Consider the following 12,101-nt stretch of genomic DNA (forward strand, 5'->3'; position numbering starts at 1 on the left):
TACTTAAAGGCTGATTAATAGGTAAGTGGTATATAGTTAGTGGGCATTGTAAGTACACTGCTTATTGCAATAAAGTATGTTATATACACTTACAGAACTCCAGTTCATATGTAACTCAATAGTGACTGAAATGTAGAGGATATGGTTCTATGTTGAGAAAGAGAACAAAGGAGATAGAAGGGGAAAGAAGAAGGGAAGAGCGTTCTACAAGATAAGGGATAATTTCTAGACTTCCTCTTTCTTTTATTTTGTACTTTTTTTTAAAAAAAAGATGGTTTTGTACTTGAATAAACATGGTGGCACACTAATGACTGAAGCATCTTTTCACTAACTGGTTATGTATAATTAGAATAAAAATTTCAACGATCATAAAATATCCTCTTTTCTTATACAGAATGTTGAAGAGATTATCAAAAGAATTACTAGGTTTCTCATTTGGATGGATAGATGTGTGAATAGATGGATGGATAAGTGAATGGAAGGACAAACTTACTATAGAAAATTCGATATCCACTTGCCCAAAAAGATTAAGTCTATATGAGAAAGAGTCAGTGTTCTCTTCTGTTCATGCCTTCAACTGACTAAATGAAACCAAGATACATAATAGAGGGCCTTCAAGTCACCTGATTTACATTTTTCATTTCTCTTGACCATGTTCTCCAATACATTCAAAGATTCCAAGGAATATGACAAGAATAACACTGAAGAACCCTTTTTCTTTCCAATGCAATAATTTAATATCTTCCTGTGAACATGGGATAGTGGTGTCTTTAAATATAATGACCCCCCTTCTCTTCTATCAAATGGTTATCCCACCACCAATTATATATTTTCCTTTAAGTATTTTAATGATCAGAATCTCTCTCCAAGTACACTTAAATACTCCAGGGAGTAGGACATACATGTCAATGGAGAAATCTTTTTCTTTATGACATAATAATTGAATGCCTTTGCTAGGATGCAATTACTCAGAGACTTTAAACAAGCTTTCCTTTCCTTCTCTGTTCTAAGTGTTGTCACATGTCATCTCAAAGGTCAGTTGTACTTTACCCTATGAAAATCTGCTTGAGCAAAGTGACCTAAACACCAAAAAGACTTGAATCCATTTCATTCCCTGGAAGACCCTGAAAGACCTTAGAAGACACTGGAAGATTTTAAAGGACCCTGAAAGAGCCTGGAAAACCTGGGAAGACCTTGAAAGATGCTGGAAGACCATGGGAGGCCCTGGAAGAAATAGAGTATATCACAAAGATCACCTGAAGTTTCTGATGCCACCAATTTTTAATTTTTTTTTGGATTTATTCTTTTATTTCTTCTCTAATAAGAGCTTAGATCTTACCTTAGATTGGGTAGATTTCTTAGGCTTTTAGCAAAAGAATTTTAATGATACAACAAATAGCAGAATGCAAGGGAGACAGAAGGTGATTAGAAGCACTGTCCAAGTGAATAAATGTGATTTATTCCATTCCATTGTGGCAAAATATCATAAAGACTCCTGACAGTGAGTACAATTCCATACTTTTCTAACAGCATGCAGGTGGGATCACAAAATGGTCCTGCTGTTCTCTGGGACTAATCACAGAGAAGACTTCTGGGCAATGTGGTTATTTATGTATCATTTATATTTGTTTAAATGAACTCTTTGCCCTAAGGCCTATGGGCATATGCACAAAAAATTAATAAACACAAGACTAACTTCTCACAGCAGTCTCTGGAAACATCCCTAGTTTCTGAGATTCTCTAGTGAGTGTAAATAAGAAAACAACAACAGATACCAGGGTGCCTCCAGGGCTTGAAATCCATGCAAAACAGATTTTATTAAAAAAAGTAAAAACTACATGTTGGCTGTTCTCTTTTACAAGTAGTAGGTATTTACTGAAAGCTATAACAAAATTTCTTAAAATGGTACACAAAGCATTCAAGCAATATAAATGACTGAAATGGTAATTTCACAGTGAACTTGAGATTGCTTAAAAAAAGAAAACAAGGAAGACAAGGAAAATTCATAGAAAGTTTCAGAACAGGAGGTTCCTTCTGCTCAGAGTGTTTAATGACTGACAATATTTATCAATGCATCGACAGTAGGGCTGTCCTCAGATTTAAAATCTTGGTCCAGTGATTACGTTGTCCAGCAACTACATCAGTTCTCAACCAGTAGTCAACCCCACCACCACCACTGTGTAGGTCTCTCAGTGGTATATGGAATGGTTTTCAGCTGTCACAACTAGAGTATGAACATTATTGGCATCCAGTGACCTTAAGATAAGGATGCTACTACCAAAGACTACCAGAGATGCCTGTTGCAAAGCAACTTATGATCACAAGGTAAAGCATACTTACTTCCCCACCTCCTATGAAGGGAACCCTGGTTTGTTCTAATAAGAGTTATTCAGAGAGAGACACTCAAAGGAGTTGGTTCTGGCTGGATAATTTGGAGAGGTTTTAAGTTGTATGGATTTTCTGTAACTGGGAGGTGTCAGAAAATAGATTAAATTCTAAGTAATTCATTCTTGACTAGCATGGAAAACTGGCCAGATGCCATATCTACAATTCAGATGGAATCAGGGGTTGCTCATTTGGTTAAGACAAGACATGTCTGAAACTCCTTAAATGGCAGAATAACTGCTTTTGTCTATGCTGACAAAAAATATGAATGACTTCGCCACATTTTATTATTGTTTCTGTTTAAGCTTGTTCAAGATTCCTTTTCTATGAGACAACTATGGTCCAGTTCTGGATGTCATGTCAGTCTGTCTTACAAAGGAATTATGTATGCAAGGAAATACCACATCGCACCTGTTAGGGTGGCTACTATCAATCAAAGTGAAGCTAAGAATTTGGTGACATATGGAAAATTTAAATGGATTGAATACCAGTGCTAGTAATGTTAAATGGTACAGGCACTGTAGGAAAACATTAATTTATTTTTTTTCCTTCAAAAATTACATATATAACTGCCACAGCCCTGCAACCCACAAATTCTGCTTCTGGATACATTACCAAAAAAAAAAAAAAATTCACGTCTTATAGAGGTCAAGATTTACAACAAACAAAAACTTATGCAATGTTTGTCAGTTAATTGGAGTAGAAAAAAAAAGGCAATGTCTAACAGGTAATTTGAGTAGATGTAGAAGGCATTTTCTAGCAGATAATTTGATGTGGGATTCCCCTCTGTATGCTGTGAATACCATTGGTGAATAAAGAAACTGTCTTGGCTGGTTGATAGGGCAGAACTTAGGTAGGCTGGGAAAACTAAACTGAATGCTGGGAGAAGGAAGGCAGTGTGGGAGACAAGCCATGTAGCTCTGCCAGAGATAGACACTGGAACTTATCCCGGTAAGCCACAGTCGTGTGGTGATACGCAGATTAATAGAAATGGGTTAAATTAATATGTAAGAGCTAGTCAATAATGAGCTAGGGCTAATAGGCCAAATAGTGTTTTAAATAATATAGTTTCTGTGTGATTATTTCGGGGCTAAGCAGCTGGGAAACAAACAAGTGGCTTCCCACCAACAATAATTTAAGTAGATGAGGAAGGCAATGTCTAACAGATAATTTGAGTAGATGAAGAATGTGCAGAGTGGAATATTAGGCTGAAAGCAAAGGCAAGGCTTATGTGACAACACACATAAAGCAGGTATCCATTGCTCGAGGTGAAATAAATTAGTCACAGAAGGGCTAAGCCCATGATTCCACCCACACAAGCTCTTAAAATAGGGTTTTAGAACCAGAATTGCTTGCCAGGGGCTACTGGCACTTAAAGTGTTGATTTTTAAGGGGTTTGAAGCTTGTCATGCAGGATGAATACATTCTAGAAATCTGCAATACATTGTTTTGTCTATAACTACCATTTTTGTGTGTATTTAAAAATTTGACGGTAGGGTAGAAAAGCCAACAAGTAAACAAAGACCAGTGGAAGCTTTTTGGAAGTAGCAGGTTATTGAAGCAGATGAAGTCCAGAGTGAATATGTGTTCTGGACATGAACATAGTAATGGGAAGAACCACAATGCCTCAGACCTATGGGAATGGCTGAGCATTCTCCAGGTCACACTCAGGCAAATGGCAAAACTCTGCCCTGGGTCCTGTGTGTACATTAACAGTGTGTACAGGAAGTAGATAGAGTCACAGCTTCTTCCTTCCGGATGTTTACAGCACAATACTGATCCTATATAGAGGTAGCTAAACCTACCTCCTGGTTCACAGTATGAGGATTGACCTGCTATCCTGATTCAGATGTATTAAATAAATTTCCTGATTTTTTGAGTTGCCTTTGGTGCATTTTTTTTCAGAGCTTAAGACCCTCCCAATCTTAGATTTTTCTGTATGTGTGCCTATCATTTCTTCATTCTTTATTGCTCCATTTAGAGCAATCCCTAAGCTGTATAAGCTGCAGCATTACCTTCATTGTGGGGAAAAGTTTTATAGTATCAAAATAATGAAATATTCACATCAATTGCATAAAACTTCAGGCATACATGCCTATATGTAAAATATGTGACTGCTAAAGGAACTGGTGATAGACTCCATTTGATCTAGAGGCCAACCAAGGAGACTTATCCAACACTAACAGCAGTGCTGCTTTAGAAACATAGTCACCTAAAAGATCAAAGAAAAGTTTAAAACCCTAAGCCACCTAATTCAACTCATCCAGAGTTCTCCTTCTTGAAGATAAATCTTCAGATTATATTTTAGGTTATAAGAAAGAAAAGGAAAAAGTGGGAGAATGTAGAAAACTCTTCAAACTTTGGCTTTTTGGCTTGCATTAAGAAGGAATGGATAAACGGTTGTGCCTGTGTGCCTCACAAAGGCTTTGGCATGCCTAGGAGTGGCTGGTCCAGAGGCCGAGTAAACCCAATGAGAATGCTCAGACAGGACTACCTGGGCATCTGGGGATGTGCATGTGTGTGTGTGTGCGTGTCTAAGTGCATTTGCATGTATTTGTGTCTATTCCTCGAGTTTCACTCATTTGTTAGCAATCTTATAACCTATTATTCTGTCTTGTTAGTTTCATAAGATTTTAACTGAGTAAAACTATATTTACTTATCTGCATTTACCTGAATTGCCCATAGAAGTTAGATCTATGAGAGTAGCCACTTTGCCCATTTCATTGTAAATTGATTTCCTTTGTTCTGAAACATTCCTCCCCAGAGGGAGGGAGGAGAACAGACAGTATGTGAGATGCAGGTATAGCTTAGTGGTAGAGCACTTGCTTAGCATAAGTAAAACTATGGGCTTAATGCTCAGTTATAGAAAAACATATCTGGGAAGCAGTAACTAAAGCAGAGTCTTAGATTGTAGATCACAAGCAGGATCAATGTGAAATCCAAGGTCAAGATGCTGTATTTGAAGTCCTGTAAATAAATTGTCTGTGAACTCATACATTAGCAAAGGACTAATAACGCACGAGAAGCTCACAAAACTTAAAAGACCCATGAGTGCCCCTTCTGATAATTATATGTCCAGAAAGCAATTGGCAGTGGTAAGAGGATATCTTTTAGTTAAGATGCCTGCAAGGTGATTGGGGAACTCCAGTGATACAACTTCTGTTCACGTTACCTGTGGTGAGGTAGGGATTTCAGTGAGGCAGCTGTTTCCTTAGTATATCATTGGTTCTGTACCTCTGTTAGATAGATATTTGTTGATATCTCATCAGGAAGTGTCATATAAAAGCCTGTTCCTTAAAACTTCCTGGCACATGCCAAGAAGTGTTCAGTGCCAGTTGTTGCAGAAAGGATGAAGAACACTCATCTCTATCCACGAATCTGCTGAATATCATGCCCAGAATCTTAACCCAGTAGCTACACTAGTGATAAGAATCGTATGATGATGCTATCCTTTTGTAAATAGAGGCAAGGTTCTTCAGGGGTAAGCCAGGAACGGCAGTTGTCGTAGACCTATAATCACAGTACTCAGAAGGCTGAGGCAGGAGGATCAGGAGATCTAGACCAGACTGGGCCAAATGCAAAGACCCTGACTAAAGCCAACACGACAAAATGAAAATGAAACAAATCAACCATAACACATGAAAATTAAAAAGACATAAGAAAGACGAGGTAATGAGGTTTCCTCTTCCTGTGATATAAAACAGAATGAAGAAAAACTTTAGTTGTTAAGGGAGAGAAAGACAGTTGATAGAACTCAAGCAAGCACTCCAGAGACTTTGTCTTATTTTTTAATTTTTTAACATATGTTCTTAAGAAACAGTTTATCCACATCATACAATCAAGAGTGTTCCCTATAAATGTTGTAGGAGCCTACCTGTTCTTTCCAGGCTGCCCAGACTCGAAATAACTACACAGAAAGGGTATTAATTAAATCATTGTTTGGCCTATTAGCTCTAACTTCTTATTGGCTAACTCTTACATCTTAATTGAACCCATTTCTATTAACTTATGTATCGCCACATGGCTGTGGCTTACTGGAAAGATTCTGGCTCATCTGTCCTGACAGTGGCTACGTGGCATCTCTCTGACTCTGTCTACTCTCTCCCAGCATTCAGTTTACTTTTTCCCATCTGTCTCTACTCTGCTCTATTGCTAACCAAAGCAGATTCTTTACTCATTAACAAGTAGAAGCAACATATATACAGAAGGACTTTCCAAACCATTTAAAATCAATAGTATGAAAATGAAGAGAGAAAAAATGCTGTAAAAGATGCTTGAGAAAATTTGACTTATTAGAATCGGTAGCGTTTAATGATATTTCTCTTTGCTTTGAGATTGTTATTTATTTTTCCAGAATACTCTATTACTAATTCATATAAATTTTTAAAATGTCATAAATATCATAGGAATGGTCTAAAAGTAACAGTGTCTAGAGCCAGCTTTAACAAAGTGGGTGCTTGCAAAGCCAAGTATCCGCTAATCATAGTGTGCTCAGCTTAGGAATGACCACAAAGAAAAAAAATACGTACATACACACACACACACACACATGCACACACACACACACACACACACACACATATATATATATATATATATATGGAGAGAGAGAGAGAGAGAGAGAGAGAGAGAGAGAGAGAGAGAGACTACTGAAATCACCTAAAAAAAAAGAGTTCTCAGTAGAAAAACAGGTTTTTGTGGAGACTGAATCATGTCAGACCAACTAAATTTCCTTCTATAATAGAGAAGCCGGCCATGAGATAAAGGAACAGCAATAGATGTAATCTGCCTCAATTCACTGAGACTTTTGGATCTCTCCTGTATGACATTCTTCTCAGTAGCTGGGAAGATTGACCCATGAAGAACCGCTAAAAGAAAGAACAGTAACTGCCGAAAGATTGCCCTACCATGAGGGTTGCCTAGGATGCAAATGGGGTGTTTTCAGAGTATTAGCACACTGTAGCTCACAGAATGTTATAGAAAGTGCAATCAAGGGTTCAGAAGTGAGGTCATAAAGATGCCGTGTCCACCTCTTTCACAAATCACTGAAACTCTCAGTATCTCACTTTTCTCTTTGGGCCTCAGTGTCACAGTCTGTAGCAGGGTAGATTTAGAGAAGATCTTTCTTCATTCACTATGCACACATCATACACACACACACACACACACACACACACACACACACACACACACACACATTCATATGATGCCTTGTACATATATAACCCCTTGACTACTTTAGAGGCTTCTTCTTGAAATGGAAATAGTAGTTGAAGAGTTTACTATGTAGATGCTATTGGTAGTTTCTCATAATTTCGCCTCTACTTGACAAAGAAGTGTTATACAGGAGACGTTGCCCCATTCTCCTTTTAGCGTGGCTATTCTAAAGTGGCTATTCATTTGCACAATAATTATTGGCATACTTTTGAATGTCTGATGTGTGTGCAACGAGAATACATTAAGTGATGACTTGTCAGATGCCACACGTAGCTTCTGTGGATCACATAGATAGGACTATCCCTGTCAGTTTTGAAGGACCTGAGCATTGTGGTCCAGAGCCTTAACCCCAGCTACCCCGAAAGCAAAGGCAGGAAAGTTGCAAGTTCATGTACACCCTGGCAACTTTCTGAGACCTTGTTTCTAAAAGAAAACTACCAATTGTGAGCAGGGGATATAGCTTAGATATAAATAACTGGCTTGGCCTGAGTAAGACCGTGGGCTTAATACCCAGTACTTGAAAAACAGGTCTGGAAAGCAATAATTAGAGACTAATCTTAGATTGTAGATTACAAGCAAGGTTAAGATGAAACCCTAAGTTGAAAACACTATACTTATGGCCTTATACCTGAATACTTCTGCTGTTCACACTGTAGTAGCAAAATGATTGATTTTTATTGTGATGCAAGGAATAAAGACAGATACATGCAATGCAGGTTTCACTTTCATTGACTTAGAGACAATTTTCTTATTGTAAGTTCCCAAATCCTTTCTTTTTTATAAAATGGTTTATGCATAAAGCTCACCATTTTGGGTCAATTCCAAATTAATTTCAAACTGATTTCCCATGCAGGGTGGTTTATGGGGTAACATGTCTTTGCACCTGTAGGAAGCACCCAGATGGAATGCCATCCTGAGGTAGAAAGATGCTTATTGTTTGTTACTTCACTTTTTAAGTTGGCATTTCAGATTAATTAAGCATTTGATAAAGCTCATGTTTATTCAAGTGTTTACAAATTAGAAAAGCTGTTAGCAGCATTTAATTTGTTTGAATATATATATTTAATTTCCTGCTTCTAATGGAAAGAAGCTTAAGGGAATTTAAGAGTTGTAGCCATATTGATAGACATTGAACATATGCAGAGTGTAATTATTATTACTAATATTTTACATTTATGACAGTGTTAGAAGGAGCATGAAGAAGCCTCATGACGTTGACAGGCAGAGACATGAACTATCAAGGTTATATCACTATACATATTTATCTTTTTATTATTTGTCACTCTTCCTTCTAAATGGAATGTGTTTTCCTCCCACTGATGTCCTCACTATGGTGCTATTGTGAGAATGACCCTTCAGCATGCCATTTGTCCAGTTGCACCCAGATCAGATCCTATCATGACAGGTATATCTCAAGTCTCCTGCCAATAGCCAGGTCATGTTCAGGACTGTGAGATTAAAACGCATCATTTAGAACAAGACCGCATCCAAATCTCTCCCTGAAAAGCACAGAGTCTTTATGTTGATGGGGATTCTGGCTGATTTGTCTATAGGCACACTGCTTTGGGCTCTAGCTCGATTAATAATTTCATCATTGGCAATTTTAGAAATGGATTGATTTCCAGGATGAATGAATTTGTTTCTTCAGGCACAATTCAAGGTTCTAGGCTGAGGGCTTGCAATGAGAAGGTGAATAAGAAAAGGGTTCCTCACAGCAACACTTTCAAACAGGTTGCCGGGCATCCTCATGCCTCTTTTTCTCGGGCCCCAACCTTGTAGAACCTTCTAATCTATTCTCTACAAAGACATTAAAAGTGATTCATCTCAAAAATAAAACTGGGTATATCCCATTGCCATCTAGGCATCTGGACAAGCATAGCATCCCGGGTTCCTCACAGTTTGGCTTGTCCACAGCCCCACTCCTCATCCATCCTGCATGTGTTCTTCATTGTTCCAAAGACAATGCCCGACATCCACCACTTTTTCCTTTCCTTTTCTTTTTTCTTTATCTCTGGCAATAATTATCTCATTGTATTCTAACTTCTGTTTCTTTCAGGACTCCATGCAACTCCATCGAGTTCTCAGATTTTGTTTCCCTCTAAAGCCTGGATCAGAACAGAGCCATGTGTGTGAAGGCGTTCAGCACGCCATCTGCTAATCTCCATAGTTGCATTCACCACGTCATTAGATAATTACCTGTTTATTGTTTCCACTCCCCCACTAGATTGATGTTTTTGTTTCTGTTTTTAAATAATTGACTGTTTTTCATTTCGGCAATACTAATTGGTTCTTTTTAAAATTTCCACCTGTTTTTATTTCCTCTTTGCACAATTCTTAGAATAATTTCTATTCTATATTTTGGACACAATTTCATCATTTATCTTCAAAATGTGCTAATCACATTCAGTTTAAAGTCATTTGTGTTGTGTGTATGAGAATGTTGTTTCCATTCCTGTTGGAATGAATTGCTCACCTGGTTGCTGGTTCTGTATTTTCTATTTTGTAACATTGGTATATTTTGCAAATAGTTATAAATTGGGGTTCTAAATTTCATCTTCACTGGTAACTTTTCTTCAACCCTATAGCATTCAGCCTACTAACTGGTCCTCCCAGTTCTATCTCCATGGCTTGGAATCTCTGTATCATGGGGTACATAACTTGTTCCAAGACCCCAGAGCAGACCTTACCAAAGTTATCCCAGAGACTACATTCATTGTTGGGCTTTCAATTTAGCTTCTGGCATCACTCATTCATATCTTAGGTAGAGAAAGTGTGTTCCAATGTGTATTTTTTAGAAAATGTGTTTTAGCGCCCAATGAAGGACCAGGCAACTTTAGCCACAGTGCCCCATTTGATGCCTAATGGTCACCCTTTCCTTCAGTTCTGAATCTCAAAGCCAAGTTCTCCTTAGCCATTTGTATACATTTTGTTTCCCTTCTGGTTTTCAAATTCTTTATTCTATTTTATTGGCATATGGGGGTTGTATGAGTGTATATATGTACTTGTGAGTTTGGATGTGTATATGTATACGTATGTATATGTGTACAAGCTGCACACATGGTGGCCAGAAATTGATGTAAGGTATCAACCTCCATCTTCACTTTTTGAGATACGGTCTCTTACTAAGCCTGAAGCTCACTGACTAGGTTAATCTGGTTTAGCAATGAACCTCAGAGGTCTGCCTGTCTCTGCCCCATGGTACAATTAATAGGCATCCAATGCTGTGCCTGGCTTCATGTACATTCCGGTATCTAGACTTAAGTTCTCATGCTTACAGGGCAAGAACTTTACCAACCGAGTCATCTCCCTGTTTTTCAAATTGTTTATATTTGAGGTACAATTGTACTTTATTATATTATACTTAATGTATATGTTTGATGAAGGGAGAGAAATTCAATAAGGAAATTGATATGTTCATCAGTCATTCTCATTTCCCTCTTAGGAAGTAATTAGAATTAAGACATTGAGTTGGCAAAGGAAGTAAAGGATTGGAATAAGTATTCAACAAATAAAAATAGGAATATGTCATGTCCAACAGGTATTTTCAAGACCCAAGAACATAGATTACTCAGAACCCTTGGATGTAAGGACCAAGAATAATGTATAGTTAGTCATTTTTATTTCTATAACTAACATGTACTATATATTTAGCATATAACAGCCATTGCTTAGATGCTAGAAACACACTGGACACAAAACAGTAAGGTCTATATGCCTGGCCATTCTTAGACAATGTGGGGTGCATGTAAGTTTGATAATACTGAAATTTGGGATGCTCTGTGGGAATCAAACCCACCAGGAACCATTGTGTTGTGATTAAGTTAACATCACAAGATGATCGGTAATTAGTTCCTCAAGCTATCATATTCCCTAGAGAAAAATAGCACCACATATCATACCCTGAAGATGAGAAAGAGAGAATGCATGACATTTGAGAGGGACAAACTGAATTCAAAGACAGGATCAGTGACAGGCACATGTGCTCCTAACTCATAAGAGGTAGAAAGAAGAAGTTCAAGAGAACCTAAACTACTCCACTATTACAGAGTTCAAAGCCACCCAGGGTTGCATGAAATCCTGACTCAAAAGAAAACAACAGCAACAAAAATAAATCTTTACATCTTGCCCTAACCCTCTTGATCCTCTACACGGAGGCCTAGTAATGGAGTAATGGGGTATGAATCAACTCTTTAGAACTAGGACATGCCATGGCTATCTTTGGCCATCAAAATTGTACCAGGTATTCTACAGGATTCTTAGATACCTCCACTTTTTGATTCTCCTTTCAATCCTCTGGCATTGTACATCTTAAAGTGAATTTTTAAGAGCTGATATGATTCCCCTTCCAAAGATATCATTCCAAGCATTTCCAAGTAGTTTGGAATGCAATTGCATAAATTTTGATACGTGAGACTATCGTCACCCTCCCACCCTTTCCTGAACTCTGAAGTGATATGATATCTTACTCTTAAATTACTTAGTACTGTTAAAATGCCAT

The sequence above is a fragment of the Myodes glareolus genome, chromosome 9, assembly GCF_982192425.1.
Source record: "Myodes glareolus chromosome 9, mMyoGla1.1, whole genome shotgun sequence".
Lineage (NCBI taxonomy): Eukaryota > Metazoa > Chordata > Mammalia > Rodentia > Cricetidae > Myodes > Myodes glareolus.